The sequence below is a fragment of the Pongo abelii genome, chromosome 9 (assembly GCF_028885655.2).
Source record: "Pongo abelii isolate AG06213 chromosome 9, NHGRI_mPonAbe1-v2.0_pri, whole genome shotgun sequence".
Classification (NCBI taxonomy): Eukaryota; Metazoa; Chordata; class Mammalia; order Primates; family Hominidae; genus Pongo; species Pongo abelii.
The window spans coordinates 21,466,189-21,485,292 of record NC_071994.2 but is presented as its reverse complement, the minus strand read 5'-3'; the positions used below and the strand labels follow the sequence as shown (position 1 = coordinate 21,485,292).

Below are 19,104 nucleotides of genomic sequence, written 5' to 3'. Positions count from 1 at the left end.
CGCCCCACCAAGAAGCCACAGCCAGAGTTGGAATAGTACCGAGGCCCCACCCCCTGGACACCGGGGCTCCGGCCCATCCTCCCAGCTTCAAGGATGGGAAACATCAACAGGAGCTGGAACTCAGGCAGCTGCTGCCGGCCAGGCTGGGAGAGGGGCCCGCCTTTCTCTGAATCCAGGAGTCTCCAGCCTGGGCCACCTGCACATTAAGCCTGGCTGGCCCCGTGGGGACGAGGACTGCGGGTGGAGAATGAATAGGACCCAGAGCCTTGAGACTGTCACATGGGATGGAGGAGGCTGCCGACGTGGATACTCAGAGATGATCACAGACCTGGCTCCTATCAGGGGATGCATCCCACAGGCCAGAGGCCACTGCCACCTTTCACAGATGAGGAGCAGTGAGGCTCAGCAAATGTGGGAACTTGTTCAAGCACACACAGCTAGTCTGTGGTGGCGCTAGGATTCAGACTCGGCTTTAAAGAATCCCAAGCCCTGGCCCTAATCACAGAGCTAAAACACCCAGGCCACGCCCAAGAGCATCACCCAGCTAGAGGGAAGGAGAGGGAGCACCAGGGCCAAGGTTGCCACCAGGGTCCCAGGACACATTGGTGCCGATCTCGATCACAGCATTCACCCCCGACCCAGATATTGGTGCATCTGATACCTACTGGCCATCCCCCAGGGTCAGGTCCCTGGGGCATCCACTGGTGGGGCTTGGGGGCTGCCAATGTTGCCCTTCCTGGTTGGTTCCCCTGGCATACCAATAGGTGTGTGCCATCTCACCGCTTCCCAGAGGGTTCTCCCTCCCGGGCTGAATGACAAGAATGAAAATGATCCCAAGTAGGTGTGGACATGGGACTGCTGCACCTGATAGGCAGAAGTCCAAACACACTGTGCTCCCCACGCAGTGACTCCGGGTCTGGGCTAGCCAAGCAGTGAGAACTTTGAGTGGTTTTATGACCAGGGAGCCCAGGAATGCCCAAATCCTATGCCACCAAAAAGACACCAAAGAATGTCTTTATTACCATCTGGCCTGAAACAGTCTGGAATGGGGCATCGGGTTTGGGCTCTCCGCCCAGTTGAGGCTTCCCTGCTCTCTAAGCCCAAAGCTTATCACCAGCCCACAGCTGGTCCCAAGGATGCCCCTGGGCCGGGATGCCAGTGAGGCTCACCCTGTCACCCCTCTTCTGTTGGGTGAAGGGCGTTAGGAGGGGCCACAGCTCCATCCACTGGGCATATGGCCAACCAGATGAGTGTCTCTGCCTGCCATCAACAGGGACCTCCATTGTAGAACACAATGGCAGCTGCTCATATACAGTGGCGGCCTAGCACCATGGTATGACCCTTTCACGCCTCACCTCATTGAATCCTCTCCACATGCCTAGGGGTAAGAACTACAGCTGAATCAATTTCACAGGTGAGGGACTGAGGCTCAGAGAGGTTAAGAGATTTGTTCATGCAACTCAGAAGCGGGGACTGAGGCTCAGAGAGGTTAAGAGATTTGTTCATGCAACTCAGAAGTGGCAGGAAGAGAACGAATGGATTTCAGGCTGTGGAGGTTGTATGTGAGGTTCATATGCGAGTGAGGTCCTCACCTCTCCAAAGCTTTTGCTAGAGGCTTCCCTTCCATCCCCACTCTGACCTCCTAAAATGTGCAAATCACTCCATTCAGCTTTGTTGACCCTTTTTGCCTGTCTTAAATGGCTAGGAGCAGCAAAACAGCATAAACAGAGGGTGAAACCCAGACCTTGAGTCCTGGGCAGCCTTAACCCTTTCTGATTCTCAGATACTCAGGTGAAGGGAGGTCACACTCCTCTCCCAGGGCAGGAGAGGGGCTTAAATAGCATCTGGCATATCAAGCTGTTAGCATAGTGACTGGCACACAGTAATCTCTCAATCAATGGTACCTTCAGAATGTCTGCAGCAGGCTCGTCAGTCTGTTTCACCTGCCCTGCAGAATCCTTGAAGGACAGCACCAGCCCCCCTCCATCTCCTCCCCTAGCTCTCTTCTATCCCTCCTCCCCAAGTGCCCAGCTTGGGGCCCCCCACACACTGCAGGGACTCAGGGAGTCCTAAACAACTCACTGACACTGGCAGAAACTCGGGAGAAAAGAAGCCATGCCTTCTTCCCCATCCCTGAGAAGGAGACAGCATTCCTGACAATTCCCAGACCACCGCCTTCCAGCTTTAATCAAGGAGCAAACACAAAGAGGGAATCTCTAAACATTTAGAAAACGCGGGAACCCTGTGCCCCCATGCGGCACCGTGGGGATTTATAAAGAACAAATCATGCCTGACAAACTTGATAGCTTTCTTGATAGAATTACAAGACGGGTAGATGAAGGAAACGCAGGCAGGGTAATATATCTTGATTTTTAGCAAAGCATTTGATACAGCGCCTCGAGTAATCTTACAAAATTAATTCAAACAGACTTGGCCCTAAGCACTTGTCATGGGGCATAATAGCAGGAGGGGGCAGGTCCCAAGGGCCCCGGGTGGAGGAGGCAAGCCCAGAGGAAGGGGCTGGAGGGCCGCAAGTCTGGGAGTGGGGGCAGGGCTGCCAAGCCTCAGCATTGGGTCAGATCTTATCTAACATCTTCATTAATGATCCTGAGAGAGGGAGTAAACAGTCTGTTAATGAAATTTGCAGAGGATATTAAATTGGAAGGTGTTGTGAACACCAATGAGGACAGCAAAACGGTCCAGAGAGACCTGCCGGGGGTAGAACCTTGGCAGGAACCTGAGAGCTGGCAAGGGGTGTCCATGGGGGTGACGGGCAGCAGCTGGGGCTGCTTGGAGAGCCGGCAAGAAGGGAAGGGCATCCCCAGGGCTGGTGTGTAGCTGAGAGAGGCTACAACTAGTTTGGGCTCTGGCCATACAAGCAAATCCTAGAAATCTGTTTTCCCATCTGTGAAATAGAAGGGTCAGCAGCTAAAGTGCAGGCTTTGCAGCTCTGACAGCTGGTTGTGATGGGCATGGGATGTCTTTAAGGAGCCTGGAGCTGAAGCCCATCTTACAGGAGGGGAGGAGGGAGCCCTGCCAAGGAGCAGGGAACCTGAAAGCCATGGAGGGGAGGGCTGCAGTGAGAGAGAAGGGCCGGTAAGGGAGACCGGCTAAGGCATCAGTGGCACTCAGAATCTCCCCTAGCTGCACTCCTCAATGCTGCTGAGGCAGACACTGAGACGGGGTGCCCCTCACCCTGCCCCAGCAGGCAGGACAATAACAGATCAGCAGCTGCTCAGGCTGGAGCCCCAAGCCTGTCCAGACTCTCAGGGCATGCTGGGAACAATTGAGCACTAGAGGTTCTAACTTGGGGTTAGGAGAGTGTGCAGGATCTGTTACCTTTCTGAAGAGCTCCCTGTCCCTCTCTCGTTGATCAAGAGGGAGATAGATGCTTCTCCCGATGAACCAGCCTCTCTAGGATCAGGGACAGTGGCCTGCCCCCCCCCCCCACCCAACCCCTTCACTCTGTCACAGAGGGCCACCATCTCTGCCTGGACCTCTTCTGCTCCTCTCCGTCTGCCTCAACCCCTAGGGGCTCCAGGGCCGACCCCTCTCTTTAGCGGGAAGGCTGAGGCAGGAAGCTGCCTGTCCATCTGGATTCACTCCCACAAGGCTCCTAGACAGGTAGGGTCTGAACAAAACCCAGGGCTGCCTAGCACTGTGCCAGGCCCTCAGGAACCTGAAACAAATGCTCTGTAGAAAAAAATGGTTGGCTGCTTCCCAGCTGGGGGTGTGCCGGGGCCGCTGGGGAGAGGCTGTTTCAAAGCAGGAGGCCAGCCCAGCCAGATGTCAGGACCACCTGCTGGGACCTAGGGTAAGGATCTAGGTGAGCATGCTTGGGGAGTTTCTTTCAATGTCCTGACTTAATTCCTAGGAATGATGCTTTGGAACACTTACTATGGCACCATTCTAAGTGTGTCTCATATATTACTGCATTTGACCTTCACAACAATGCTATCAGCTCGGTGTTATTTTCTCCATTTACAGAGGGGAAAACTGAGGCAGGGAGAGGTAGCCATGAGCCCGGGCACCTAGCCAGAAGGTCCGTGGGAGAAGCAGCAGCCTGCCAAGAGTCACAGCAGCAGCTGAGCGACATCCAATGGCGGGACCCCAGTGGGTGGGGAGAGGCAGCCCCTCCGACAGGGAGGCCAGAGCCTTGCCCACCCCTCACAGTCCCCACCGAAGGGAGTTGGTCCAAGTCCCGCCACACTTGTGGAGCCTGGTTTTACTATATGTTTCCCTTCTCCCCCACCACAGCCGCTACACAGAGTCCTCTGAACAAGTCTGTTTCCATGGAAACCATACAGTGACTCAGGGCTTCGGGACCTTCTCTGAACCAGATTATGAATATCAAATGCTCCCTCCCCGCACCGATGCAGAGTGGAGTTGGGAAAGTAAAGAGAGATCCACAGCGGGCAAGGGAGGGAGACAGAGGGGTAGGCAAGGGGAATCCAGTAGGGCATGAACCTGGCCCCCCAGGGAGGGCCTGGCACTTGGGCCCCTCCTGCAGACTCAGTGGAACACAGAGGTACTCCTCCTCCAATGCGGCCTGACACACACCCCTTTATCAGTGTGTCAGCACCACCCTTGCCCAGGAGCTAGGGCCCTGTCGGCAACGGTTGAGGGGAGAGTGGTCAGGGAGATACATCCCTCTCCCAGCAGGGGCCTGTGCCTCACAGAGATGGCTCAGGGGCCAGGACAGAGGGAAGCTTGATTTTGGATGTTGGGGAGGAAACCTCTGGTCAAAAGCATTGCAACTACTCAGCAAAGAGGGAGATTTGGATTTTAGGGAAAATGCATTTCTGCTTTGAGATGGGGAAGCTGGGTGTTGAGTGAAGGGGGCTGGGGGTGGCACCTGGCTGTGATTTTGAAGACCCAGCAGAGTTTGGGGGATGATTAGCAGAGACTTGCTCTCCCTGGTTCCCCTCCCCTCCCTACCCCATCACTGTGAAGCATCCTGGCCTAGGGCTGCTCACCGCCAGGATGAGGGACTGGCAACAGGAAAATCAAAGGTGCCGTGCCAGGCTCCTGGCCTCCTGCAGGGGTTCAAGGCCCAAGGGCAAATCCACCCATTCCTTTCCCCAGCAGCTCCCTAAAGACCCGGTAGGGAGGGGAATGGAATAGGTTGGAAGCCTGATACCTCCCTGGTGAATGTGATGTGTGAGTCATGACGGTGAAAGCACTTTGAAAAAGAAACAGGGTCATCATGATGCCTGGAAGTGTCCCCACTGCTGAGGACAGGAGCCTGGGAACTGCCTGCCCAGGTAAGGTCTCTGCCTGAGACAGCAGGCCCCACCGCAAGGGGCTGAGGAACCTCTGGAGGTAGACACCTGGCCCGCTCGTTCCCACCTGCTTGCCTCTGACGTCCCTGTGCTGGTCAAAGCAGCTTCCTCCCAGCCAGGGTGCCTGACTCCTGCGCCCAAGCCTGCCCCCAGCTCCTCCCAGCCCTCCAGAAGATGCTGGACTGAATTTCTGTCCTTGACTGGACAGCCACCTCCCCTGCCCCAGCCTCCAGCTCCATGTCAATGGCCCAAGCCCATCTTCCAGCACCTGGACCCTAGGAGTGGCCCTTCCTAGGCAGTCCCCTGCCGAGGAGCAGTTTTAAGTCCACCAAGAGGAAGCCGGCCCCAGAGCTAAGGAAGGCAGTCCTGTGAAAGGGCAGGCCCGGGGTGGGGGAGGGGGCACACCTGAAATCAGGCCAAGGTGCCACTCCAGGACGACCCCTGGGTCTTACCTTCCTCAGGCAGCCTGGCCTTTTAACGCCCAGCAACCCAGCTAGGGTTACTCTGGGCTGTTACCGCGAAAGCCAGCACTGGGTCCCTGGAGCCTGGGAGGGGTGATCCCCGGGTCCTACCCAGAGAAGAGCGTGAGGGTTGTTCCGGCTTTCCGTGGTGGGCTCTGCACCATCCGGTGGCTCCGGCCCCACAGGGGCCCAGCTCATCGCAGCGGTCTGGGTGCGGAGGCCGGGCCAGGGCTGGGAGCAGGAAGCAGGGAGCGGCGCCCCCGCCTCCGGGTGCAGCTGGGTTTGGAAAGTTGGTGCGGGCGCGGGGACCTCAGGGTCTCAAGGCGCCTCCGCAGACCCGAGCCAGGCGGGTCGTGGGACAGTGAGCCCGGAGCAGCCCCCCAGTGCGCTCCGCAGCGGAGGGGAGCCAAGTGCCTCGGGGGCCACCGCGCGTCTCAAGTTTGCTGCCCTCCTCGAATGGGGGCAGGGAGGGCTGAGGTGATCGCGGCGCTCACCGGCCACCAGCCCCGGCAGCCCCTTCCTGCGCCCAAGACGCCGCCGTTCCTCGCCGCCGCCACCCCTCCGCGCACCGCCGGTAGCTGCTGTCCCCGAGCGGAGGGGCGTCTCCCACCGCGCCCGCGCCCCTCCCGGCTGCTGCGGCGGAGTGTCCGCTCCCGCCCGCCCCGGAGCCCGCGGGGCCCGGCCAATACCTGGTCGGGGGCGCGCCGGGAGCAGCTGCAGCGCCCAGCGCCGGCTCCATCCTCGGGTCTGGAGTCAGGGTCGCCGGGGGCCCGCGAGTGGCGGCGGCGGCGGCGGCAGCAGCCTCGGCGGCATCCTCCGCCTCCCGCGCCCTCCTCCTCGGCCTCCCTCCTCCCTCCTCTTCCTCCGACTCCGCGCGCGCCTCACGGGCCCCTCTTCATGGCCCGGGGGCGCGAGCCCAGGGCGGCTCGAGCAGCTGAGTGCGTTCTCTCCGGCCGGACGCGGGACCCGGGGCCGGGGCTCAGGGACCCGAGAGACGCCGGGACAGGGGCCGGGACCCGGAGCGCCGCAGCCCCGGGCGCCGGAGGAGAGCAGCAGCCGCAGGCACCAGAGGCTCTCGGAGCGCCCGCCCGCGTCCCCGAGCCAAGAGCAGCGGCGGCAGCGGCGGCTACAGCGCCGAGCGAGCGACAGGCGCTGCGGTCCCGGCTCCACCCCCGAGCCGCCCGCCCCTTCTCCTCCCCACCCCTTCGGCGCGCGCCTTCCCGCCCCCCGCGCCGCCCCAGCCGCGAGCACCCCGGACACCCACTACGCAGCCAGGCTCCGGAGCCCGCCCCCACCCACCCGCCGGGGGCAGCCACGCCCACCACCCGGACTTCGGGCGGCCGGCGGGCAAGGGCACCGGCTGTCTCTGGCACTTCTCCGCGTAGCCTCCCTTCCCCTTACCCCCGAGGGCGCTGCTGGCCGGGCCGCCAAAGCCTTTCGCCCCCCAGCGCCAGCCGCCGCGGAAGTCCGGCTGGAGTCCCAGCCTGGCCCCTGGCCCAGCTGTCCTTTACCTCTTCCCCAGCCAGCGGCACAGAGGGACTTCAGAACCCAGAACTGAAGCCAACCATCTCTGTGTGCAATACCCTGACACACACCCCTAGCCCTTCCTCCTTCCCCGCCCCTCTGCTTCTCAAGTGTGGGGATGAATCATTTGTCCCCGCTGCAGTTGTCTCTTTTGGGCAGGGTCAGGGGGTGTCTTAATGGGACCTTGGAGTGGGTTTGCTGGCTGACTGTCTTCTAGGCCGCTCCTGCACCCTGCCCACCTTCTTCTTACCAGACTGCCCCTGGCTTTCTAGGCGGCAATCTGGAGCCACTACTGCTTTTATGGGTGAGGGATGGGAACAGAGCTGGCCAGCCGAGCACCTTGGTCCTTTATCCTCTGCACAAATATTGACTGAGCATCTTCCACAGGCCTGGCCTGCATGGGCGCCAGGGACTGGTTGATGAACCTCTCAGAGTGGAGTGGAGGAGAAGCAGGGTGCATGAGCGGAGCAATATCATGTGATCAGTGGCCCCTGGGCTGGAGAGGACTGCCAGGAATCCCAGCTCTGCCACCACAACTGACATGACTGAGGCTGCCCACCCCAGTGGCCTGTTTCCTCATCCGGAGACTGGGAAGGTGCTTCGTCTGGCTGAACCTCTGATGCTCCTCAGTTATGACCAAATGGTTATTTCTGAAGCAGAGGAACAGTCAGCCTCCATCTCCACCTGGAATCTCTGATTCCCGACTATAGCTCTCCATCACTCCTGGACTGGGGGGCAGAGAGCAGTGGATGGCTTGAAAACTCCAGGCATTCTGGGAAAGCCTCGTCCCCGATGTATGGGCAAGCAGCTGCTGCCTCCATCCCACACAGTGAAGCACAGCAGAATGGTTAGTACAGCACTTTCCTGGGTCAGAGGAACCTGCTGTGTGTTTGCTGGGTGACTTTGTGTGAGTGACTCAGCCTCTCTGCGGCTCAGTTTCCTCATCCAGAAGACAGAGGTACTGGTCCTCACCCTGTAGGGGTGCTGTGAACACTGGATGGTAATGTGTGTAGAGCACTCAGCAGTGTCTGGCACGGGGGTGAGTACTTAATAATTGCACATTGTTGGGTTCAAGGTAGCCAGGAACAAACATTCATTCACTCGCCAAGAGGAGAACATGACAGCTGCACTTCCCTGGAGGACTGGGGTCTCGGGTCATCAAGAAAGTCTCCCTCTCTCCACCCAGAGCAGATGGTATGAAGGCCCTTGCCCCAAGGGTCCCACTAGACCAAATGGTCATTTATCTTGGTCACAATTGCAAACTCATAACTATAAACTCCTCTCCCCCATCTCCACCCCCATCAAGCTGGAGCGGCTAACAGCACCTTCCAGTGCGCATTCCTGTAGCCACAGCACCTGGGATGGCAGAGTCAGTCCTCAGTCCTGACTCCAAGGCTAGCAAGTCTGTTTCTCCACCTGCCTTCCCCCTCCCCACCCCCGCCCAGGGAGTGGCAGCGTACTGAGATGCCTAACAAGAGTGGTGCTGACCTTCAAAAAGCTAAGACTTCATGTTTCCAAATCGCGACTGTCCCTCTATAAAAAACCAAGCTCTAATAGCCTTGGGCTGAGCCATCAGAACCTTCCTTTTCACCCAGAGCTAATCCCTCCCCAAGTTTTCAGGCTGACGAGAATAGTCAGGGTTTAGAGAAAGCTTTCTCTATCTTGCACTACCAGATCCAGCGCCTCATTTTTCAAATTCTGGTGTATTTCGGGTAGAGAGGAGGGAAAAGTACATCTGGCTGACATGAAAAGATTGGTGTGGTTGTAATGTAAAGACAGAGTGGAATTTGGGAAATTTTTGAAGAACATTTAAACTCTAAAAATAGACAAAAGACCCACTCTCAGAAACACTAGGATTCTGTCTCCAGTTTCCTGGAATCCCCCACTTGACAAACACGGGTGTTTTAGGAGCACCTATGGTGTGGATTGCACTGTGACAGGTGCCGTGGGGAAAAGGGGGAGGGGAAAACAGAAGCAAAGGGCTTGTGCTCAAGGAGTTTGGATCCTACACAATGAAGCAGCAAAGAAAAGTCACTACAAATATAATCAAATACAAAAAAAATTAGCCTTGGAAGTCAGAAGGAGGTGGAGCCTTGGAGGCTCATTCAGGGAGGGCTTCCTGGAGGAGGAGAGAGTTGAACTGAGGCTTAAGAGATGGTTGGAATGTAAAAAGGCAGAAAAGCAGGAGAGGCTGTGAAAGGAAACAGCAGCTGGGTGGGCTCATTTATGGGACAGGAGGGAGATTAATATTAGTGGCTAATGTTTGAGGTCTCAAGATGGGCCAGGCACTGTGCTGTTTGCTTTGTGCGAATTATTTTATTTAACTCTCAAAATAACCCCGTGAAGTAACCAATGTCATTCCTGTTTTACAGATGAGGAAACTGAGAGCCAGAAAGGTTAAGCAACTTTCCCAAATTTACAGAGCTGGTGAGCAACAGCGCGCCACAGCAGTCTGGCTCCACGTACCTGGGCACTCTGCTCTGCCACTCTGGCCAGGCTGACTCTAGTAGGGGCACCTGCAGGGAGGAGCTGGAGGTCAGGCAGTCTAAGGAGGCCAATGGCAGGTGGCAGGGCCTTCAGAAGCCCTCAGACAGAGGCGTTTCCTGAAATGCAGCCCCCTGGCCTTCCTAGGGAACTCTAAAATGAGATATTCCCTCTTCTCTCGTCCGCATGCAGGTCCCTGAGGTATTTGGAAATTTGTTAAGGGATTTGGGGGCTCAAGATTCTGGCTTTTTAATATCTTTCGACTGTCCATGTGGCGGCGATCTGTGCCACCCACCTTGTTATTTCAGTCTGTTCTGGGAGATGGATGGCCCAGGCTCTGATTTAAGATCTGCCGCGGCAATCCTCAATTTCCCATGTCTCATGGGGGACAGTGACAAGGCAGCAAACACACGGAAGACGGCTTAGCTGTGACCAGACTCCAAGCCCAAGAGCCCACAGCACCTGCAGAAAAAGTTCCAACCAGAAAAACCTGGGCAAAAACAGACAGGCCCAGCAGACCTTTCCCCCAGGTGATGTGGAAACCCATTCATAATAGAGCCAGAGGGGCCCCAGAGGTGAGCTGAACCAACTGCCTTATCTCACAGCTGGGCAAACTGAGGCCCAGAGAAGTTGCGTGACTTACCCAAGGCCATGCAGAAGTGAATTGAGCCTCCAACTGTGTCTCCTTTTTCAGGAAAAGCCCTCTTACTTGCCTCCTATCCCCCAGTTCTGCCCTGTTCTGGATGAATTCCTCTTCTGGATTAATCAATCTCTTTGTTGTTGAAATTAAACAAAAAGGTGGGGGCCTTACTTCTGCCAGCCACTGTACATATGATCCCATTTCCTCCTCTTACCATCCCCATGGGTCAATGGGTCCGAGGTTGCCAGGCCTTGCCAGCTCATGGATTCGGAACACCGCATCTCCCTGAAACCCCCTTCCTGCCCCACCAGGTCCTCCAGCCAAAGCCCCTTGAAAAGCTACTTCACCTACAAGGGTTTCTGTAAATCCCTCAAAGGGACATTAAGTTACTCCCAGACCAACCTGTCACCTGCATTCACCTCTAGCATGTTCTCTGCTCCTGCTCTAAGAAACTGCCAGAGGCAAAGCAGCTACTTGAAGGAGTGACTCATCCTAGCCTCACCAGGCTTCCCTCGTTATGTCCCTTGTTGGGGAGCTAATGTTCAGGCCAAGGGACAAGCCCTGATGCTCCCATAGCTCCAGGCTGAGGCCACCAGAAGCAGGGAGAATGGCATCTTCCCCAACACAGAGGCCCTTGGGCTCCAGGGCCCCCAAATGCATTGCCACAGTGTCCCAAGGCCTCTCTACAAACAGCCTAGTTGGCTTTGGCTGCAACCTCTAACCCCAGCCTCAAACCCAGGCCGAGAGGCCAGGGAGAAGGGCACCCTTCCCTGTTTATTCTTGGAGCCACAGAAAGTGCTCCTCCTTTCCCAGTTACAGAACCAAATCCCCCAGATAAATTAGAGGATGCCAGCAAATCCTGGTGGGGGAAAACAGAAACTAAGGGCTTGGAAGTAGCCACGCCAGGATTTGAACCCCTATCTTGTGACCCCACCCCCCTGCACAATACACCTGCTGCCCAAACTGCCCCAGCCACCCCAGGGTTCTTGGCCCTCCTGGGACTGGTAGGTGGGAAGGCAGGGAGTGGTCTGTGCTGGGGGAGATTTGATCCTCGGCTCATCAAAGGAGGCTCCACACTCTGGGAGTTTTGTCTTCCTTCCTCTGGCCTCCTGGGTCCAGTCCAGAGCTTGCCGAGGTGAGTCTCTTCCAAGCCCAAAGGTCTTGGGAGGAAGAAAAGATCAGAGGAAGCCAGATATCCCTTCCTTCTGAGGAAGGAGCCTGCTCCAGCTAGCCTTTGAGGAAGGGATCCAGCACAGACGCTGACCTTCCTTAATCTACTCTGCTGGCCATTGCCACACTCTCCCCTGTGGCCCGAGAGCCACAGTGAGTGCTCTCGTCACCCAGTGCTTCCCCCAGTTCCCCACTCAGAGCCTTCCTGCAGTGGAAACGCAGTGCTGTCCATAGGCCCATGTTCATCTTAGGAAGGTCCCCACCTCCCACTGCCCACCCCAACACACCTGGCACCAGGCTACATCCTGAGACACCCAGCCACAGGGCCATGAGGAGACAGACTGACCAAAAGCAAACAAGGCCAAAGACAGGCCCCCGACCCTGAATCTGATCTAAAAATATGACACAGCGAACATCTCACAGGGCCTGGGGTTGGGGAGGTGATGGGAGTTGGGGGCGGACTGCAGAACAGGATCGTGGGCTGCAATTAAAATTCCCATCCCGGGTAATTCCCGGGCCTCTGTGGGGCTGTTTCCATGGCAAGGGAGGCTGGCCCAGGGAAGGCAGGCTCCGTGCAGGGCTGAGCTCCCTCCTCTGCCCCTGCCCACAAAAGCCTCAGCCCTGGGCCGGGCAGTTCCAAGCCGGATCTGTGATCCAGCTCAGAATGTGGCAAGGTGCAGGCAGAGGCCCAGGAGACAGCCCCTGCTCCTAAACACAGTCGGCAGGTGCCCAAACTGGCAGGGAAGGAAAAGAGGGACAGTGTCTGTGCCCAGGGAGCCACTCCGTGACATGTCCTAAAACAATATGAAGCCACTAGGGCCCTGGCCCTAGAGCAGCCAGGTAGCAGGAAGGAAAAGTGAGGAAGAAACCTTCCACCCTCAGGAAGCGTGCTCCTTGTCTGATAAACCCTTCCCACCACCAGGGTCCTTCGGTACCCCCACTGGCCTCCAGGCAAGGCTCCCCCATCCTGCCTCCTGCCCACTCACCTCTCACACATCGTCACCCCTAGTCCTCACTCCCTCTTGCCCACACGGGCTCACCACCTGCTGGACCCCAAGGCAGCCCTTTCTGCAGCCCTGGCTACTGCCGAGAAGGCTGGAGGCCCTTCTTGCATGTTCCCTGCTGGCAGGTGGGGATGAGCAGGGCAGAGTGGGTACACATCTCCACAGGCAGACATCGGAGGTGGTAAGGTCAGGAGAGAGATGCCAGGGCTGTCCCTGAGGCCTCACCTCTGAGGAATCCTGCAGAAGCTCAGTGGGCTGGACAGATAACGTGTAATACCAGTACACAGCACTCCCGCATCTGGAGAGTCTGGCCTGCAAAGGCCACCACAGGTCCTGCCTCCTGGGGGGTGGTTCTGGAGCCTGGGTTCCCTGGGAGGGGAGGCCTGCTTCCAGGTGGTTCCCCTGCAGGCTGCTTCCACGGGGCCCTCAGGCTGCCCATACTCATTCCTCCCAGAAGGGGAGAGAAGTGGAGATAAGTGAATCTGATTTCACTTCCTTTCTCTCACCTAGTCCCCATTCCTGATCTGCCCCCAGCCTCTCTGCTCCAAGTGCACCATCTGCAGGCGGTCCCAGCCCCTGGCATTCAGGAGCCAGTGGACAGCTTGGAGAATGGGAGGTGTCCTCAGGCACCCTGCCCAGCCCCAGCCTCAACTGGTGCTCTTTCCCTCCTCCCTCTGCGGAAGGAGGGGGAGTGGGTGTCCCCGCCAGGTGTGGTCAGCCCTTGGTCAGGAGCCCATGGGCACCTCCCACTAGACAGCCCAGCCCTGGTCAATGCCACACGGGCGGCTCTGGGAACTCGGCCCAGGAACAATGGGGCCATTCACTCAGCCTGGGCTTCACACAATGACCCTCTTGGTCTATCTCCGTGGCTAGACGGTGTGTGAGTGAGAGTGAGTGTGTGTGTGTGTGTGTGTGTGTGTAAGAGACAGAGGGGAACTGGAGGTAACTAGAGAGCCCAAACAGAGGCAGGAGAAAGAGTAGCAACCAGGGATTTCATGATATTCATGCCGGTATCTATCCTATGTGCCAGGCACTGTACTGGGTACTTGCATTATCCTCACAACAGCCCTGTGAGTCAGTCCCAATAGCAGCCCCATTTTTAAGCTAAAGAAACCGAGGTAGGGTCATAGAAGTCAGAATAATAGGAACATCTTGGCGGTGGTATCCTCTAGTTTTATTTGGGTGGTGGTCCCATGGGTGCATACTTATGCAAACGTTCATTGTGCTGTCCACTGAAGAGTTGTCCATTTTGTTGTCTGTAAATTGCATTTCAGTAAAAAATAAAATAAAAATGATGTTGCATCAATTGAATTAAATATTACCCAGCCCTGATTAAAGAATGAGGAAGCTCTTTGTATGCTAATATGCATCTCCAATATACACTATTTAATGAAAAAGAGCAATGTGCAAAACATTGTTTCGCAGGTAGTATGCAAACACATATTTTATTTTATTTATTTATTTATTTATTTATTTTGAGACAGGGTCTCTCTCTGTCACCCAGGCTGGAGTGCAGTCATGAGATCATGGCTCACTGAAGCCTCAACATCCCGGGCTCAAGTTATTCAAGTTATTCGTCCCATTCCTCCCATTTCAGCCTCCCGAATAGCTGAGCTTTTTTGTTTGTTTGTTTTTCTTTTTTGTTTTTGGTGAGATGTGGTTTCGCCATGTTGCCCAGGCTGGTCTCAAACTCTCGAGCTCAAGCAATCCTCCCACCTCAGCCGCCCAAAATGCTGTGATTACAGGCATGAACCACCATGCCCAGTCCTGCAAACGCATATTTTAAAATACCATCTATACAAATCTGCTTGTGCATGTAGATTATCTCCAGACAGACACAGAGAAACCATGCTTCCTCTGGAAGAGCAGCCACGTGGCTGAGACAGAGGCAGGAGGAAGACTTTCCAGGATATACCCTTTTTCTTAACCCATGGGAGTGTATTACTTATTCAAAAATTAAGTGAAATTAAAACAAACAATAAAACAGTGCCTGAGTTGCTGATTCCAAGGCTATTATATCAATTGCTTCAATGCACTTAATTCCAAAGCAAATGGCCTCTCCATTCCTCCCACTCCTTTCCAGCCTGTCTCCCTTCCTCAAACCCAACCAAACTGCACCTGATTGTGGCTGTCCAGCTAGGGAAAGTTCATGGCTGGTCTCCACCATGGACCCTCCAGAACCCACTGCTGTCTGAGAGCCAGGCGGCTGGGCCAGAGCTAGAGCCCTCAAGAAGCTGCTAACTTGGAGAGCCAAGTGCCCCACTGGCTCCTGAATGCAGTGAGTGCCACAGGGTGGCTGACAACTCACTGGGACCTTCCAGCTCAGGGTGACTCCCCGGGTCCCCGTGCAACCCAGTGGTCTCCACCTTACTGTCACTGCCTCCCAGGCTCCCCCCATGGGTCGGCAGGCAAACCCAGCCCAGGCCTGGTCATGAGGAAGATCCCAGGTCCAGAGGCATACAGAAAGTCAACTGTCAGGCAATGAGTGCAGCGAGAGGCAGCCTGCTAGAGGAATCCAAGGCTTTAGCTGACCACAGCTGAGCCTGTGGCTTCTCAAAAAGAGCCAGCTTGGTTTACAGTCCTGGGTTCAAATCCCAGTTCTGCCATTTCCTGGCCACCAGACCTCAGACAAGTAACTTCGTCTCATTGTGCCTCCATTTTCTCATCTACAAAATGAAAACAGTGACACCCACCTGTTGGGATTATTGTGGCAGGGAATGAGATGCTGATGACCCTAAGTCCTGAGCCTGTAGCAGAGTAGGTGAATCTGAAAGAGAAACACTCACTATCACTGAGAACCATGATCTAAGCAGAGCTTTAGAGCAGTTTACAAAGTGCTGCTTGGGCGCAGCCTTCCAGAAGGAGGTAATCGAGAGGAAGGCCCTGCCCCAGCTGGGGCCCCAGGTCCCTCCTGGGCTCCTCCCTGCCTGTGGGTTGTCAAGAAGGGTGTTGACAGGCCAAGGGGGGCCCAGGATGTTGAAGGATTTGGGCATTTGATTGCGGGTCTTAGGGTTGAGAGGCTATAAAGCTTGTGGGGACAAGGGGCCATCTCCAGGTATCCAAGAGTTATCATGAAAATAATAATAATAATAATAATAATAATGGGAGTTTGGGAGGGCCAGGGTCCAGTGCAGCGTATCACTATCACCTACCTGGCTTTCCTTATCACACCAGATTCCCTGGGGTGAAACTGAGTTGCTTTGAGCAAATCACTGAACCTCTGAGCCGTATCTGTGTGGATCCCCTGGACATCCACGCCTGCACTCTCTGTGGACTCTCTGTGGACTCTGGTGGTGGCAGCAGTACCTGCCTTCCTCACTCCCTGGGGTGGTGTCTCATTGCCCTCTGCAGCCCCCACTTGGCCAACATGAAGGGTCACCTCTCTGTCTGGGTCTTATGGTGGATGTGGGAGAGGTGACGATACACAAGCAGCAGCCCCTGCCTTGAAGGAGCTCCCAGGCCAGTGCGGTGGGGGTGAGCAGGGGTGGGGCAGACAGGCCAGAAAGTAAGGAACCAGGCCACATGAGAAATGCCAGAACCAAGGAGGAATCAAATACCCTGAGACCTAGAGGAAGGGATTTGTTCTACTCATAAAGGGAATCCCCTGCAGACCCCAAGTCCCCTGGCACTGGTCCACTTTAAGTGTCACATCAACTACTCCTGTCACCCACAGGGCAGCCAGGGAGGAGGCAGGGAGGTGAGATAGACAGTAACATCTCTGTTCTGCAGGTGAGCACACCGAGGCTCAGAGAAGGCAACTGGCTCAGAGCTAGAATGGAAGCCCAGAATCCCAATGCCTGGGACTGGCTGCTCTTCAGCAGTCCTGTGGCCACTTAATACGTCCCCACCCCACAGGACACCTTTCCAGGTCACTGACTGCACCTGGCCAGGCCCAGCTTCTTTTGTGTAGGTAAGAAACTCCTCACCACCCAGGGTCCTTCCATGGCAGGTGCAAACTATAAACAGGCCCTTCTCTGGGATGACTAGAGTCTCCGCATACCCTAAAATAGCCCTGTCCCTCATCCCTATCCACGCCCCCACTCAAATCTGAACCAGAAATGCTGCCTCAAAAAGGCCCCTGTAATGACTCATCCATCCAACGAGCATCACTGAGTGCCCCACCTCTGCCAGGTTCTCACTGGACCTAAGCATCCTACAGAGCCTGAGAAGAAAATGAGGACTCTGGAAGGTCGGGGGACACCAACCAGCCCATCTCCTAGGCATTCCAGAAAAGTCTTCCCTGGGGGCAAGTTATCTCTGCCTATCTCCAAAATCATTCAACTATTATTACTCAACTATTTTCCAAGCGGTCCCAGAACACATCTGTCCTACAGGGTCTCTTCACATTAATGATAAACTCTTTTTCACCCTCTAACAGAAAGACATCTTTTTAAAGGGCAAAGCCTTCCAACCACAGCCTGAAGAGGCCTGGGCCAGGCTGTGGAAACAGCAAACAGGCACATTCCAGGGTGGCTGGGTGCCTCACTGGCTTCCTGCCCCACTTCTCGGGCAATAGTGGTAAGGACAGTCAAAGAGCGGGGACTGCTGGCCGTCAAGTGAGGGTGGAGGGAGGGATGGAGAGCCCCTGGCCTGGGTTCTAGCTCCCGGGGCAGAGGGAGAATGTCAGGGGCCTAAGACCCAAAGGAAGAGTATTTAAAGAGAGATCTTTGTGTTGCAGACACCTTCTTCAACCCACTGAACAGGTGGGGACCTAAGTCAATGACCCAATAACAGAGAAAATGCTGCCCCCCACCCCACCCTCCACTGCCCAAGTTCAGGAGATCAGGCATGGCTGACATTCCCTCTAATCCAGGGATATGTTGGGGGTAAGAAGGTGTGATGGTTAATATTGAGTGTCAACTTGATTGGATTGAAGGATGCAAAGTATTGTTCCTGGGTGTGTCTGTGAGGGTGTTGACAAACACCCTTTAACATTTGAGTCATTGGGAGAGGCAGACCCACCCTCAATCCAGGTGGACACAATCTAATCAGCTGCCAGTGAGGCCAGAATAAAAGCAGACAGAAGAACATGGAAAGACTAGAATGGCTAAGTCTTCCGGCCTCCATCTTTCTCCTGTGCTGAATGCTTCCAGCCATCAAACATTAGACTCCAAGCTCTTCAGCTCTTGGACTCTTGGACTTACACCAGTGACTTGCCAGGGTCTCTCAGGCCTTCGACCACAGACTGAAGGCTGCACTATCGGCTTCCCTACTTTTGAGGGTTTGGGACTTGGACTGGCTTCCTTGCTCCTCAGCTTGCAGATGGCCTATTGTGGGACTTCACCCTGTGGTTGTGTGAGTCAACTCTCCTAATAAACTCCTCTTGATATATGCATCTGTCCTATTAGTTCTGTCCCTCTAGAGAACCCTAATACAGAAGGGTTTCAGTTAGACCACAAGAGCAACCTTCTGACTGTGACCTGGAAAAAGGCACCCACGGCCTTCTGAAGGAGGAGCAGCTTTTACCCAAGGCCCCTGGGCCTGCTCCATGGATTTCCAAGTCAATCTGGCTGGAGGCAGAGGAGCGCCCTAGCTCACCTTTAGAGTCCCTCCCCTTGGGGAAGAAGAGCCCCTAACAAGGAAGTGGGGAGCCAGTTGCTTCTCACCCCCGCTCTGGGCCTGGTTTAAATGGGGGTGGTATGGGGGAGGTAATAGCACGTACTTCAGAGGAGCAAGGGAGATAAATGTGTAAATAAAGCCTCTAACAAAGTAACACGCACATGGCAGATACTAAATAAACACTAGCTATTATTTTATTTATGTTTTATTTATTTTTTAATTTTTTTTAGACAGAGTTTTGCTCTGTTGCCCAGGCTGGAGTGCAATGGCACCATCTCGGCTCACTGCAACCTCCGCTTCCCAGGTTCAAGCGATTCTCCTTCCTCAGCCTCCTGAGTAGCTGGGATTACAGGTGTATACCACCACACCCGGCTAACTTTTGTATTTTTAGTAGAGACAGGGTTTCACCATGTTGGCCAGGCTGGTCTCGAACTTTTGACCTCAAACAACCCACCCATCTTGGCCTCCCAAAGTGCTGGGATTACAGGCGAGAGCCACCTCACCCGGCCACTAGCTACTATTTTATTATTATGGTTTCAAGACCACCTGTGAAGGGTCCCTCTGCCAGCTCCTGCCCCTGTTCCCACAATTATTGACTGCCTCTGCCAACCAATGATACCTCTGCTCAAACTTGCAAAAAAAAACAGAAAAATCCTGGGTTCCTGCAAGGGCATTCCAGGTCTTGCTTGGAGATGTGCAAAGCCTTTGGAGCCAGAGGTGGAGAGTGGAGGACAATGGCAGAGAGAGGAGACTTTGGCCCCCAGGGAGAGCTGCAGGCAGCAGATGAGGGATAGGGTTGGCCTCAGCAGGAGTGAGCAGACAGAGGGTTGCTCAGACAGGCTGGAAAGAAATTAGAGGGCTCATTAAAGCCAGGGGTGGACACAAAAGCATCCTACAGCCCCACAAGTACAGGCCCTTGTTTCGAATGTGTCTTACAAAAAGGAATAAATGAAAATAAGTGAACTCTGACAAGTGGGAAA

General features: G+C 55.3%; 1 long non-coding RNA gene across 1 annotated transcript; it reads right to left on the bottom strand.

Moving 5' to 3' along the window:
- Nucleotides 1-13,723: 13,723 nt before the first annotated feature.
- On the bottom strand, nucleotides 13,724-17,516 carry LOC129048961 (uncharacterized). Its single transcript, XR_008511678.2, has 3 exons — nucleotides 15,718-17,516; nucleotides 15,259-15,332; nucleotides 13,724-13,821 (listed from the first exon to the last, which is right to left on the bottom strand). It is a non-coding gene; the product is annotated as an uncharacterized LOC129048961 (long non-coding RNA).
- Between the last annotated feature and the right edge of the window lie 1,588 nt (nucleotides 17,517-19,104).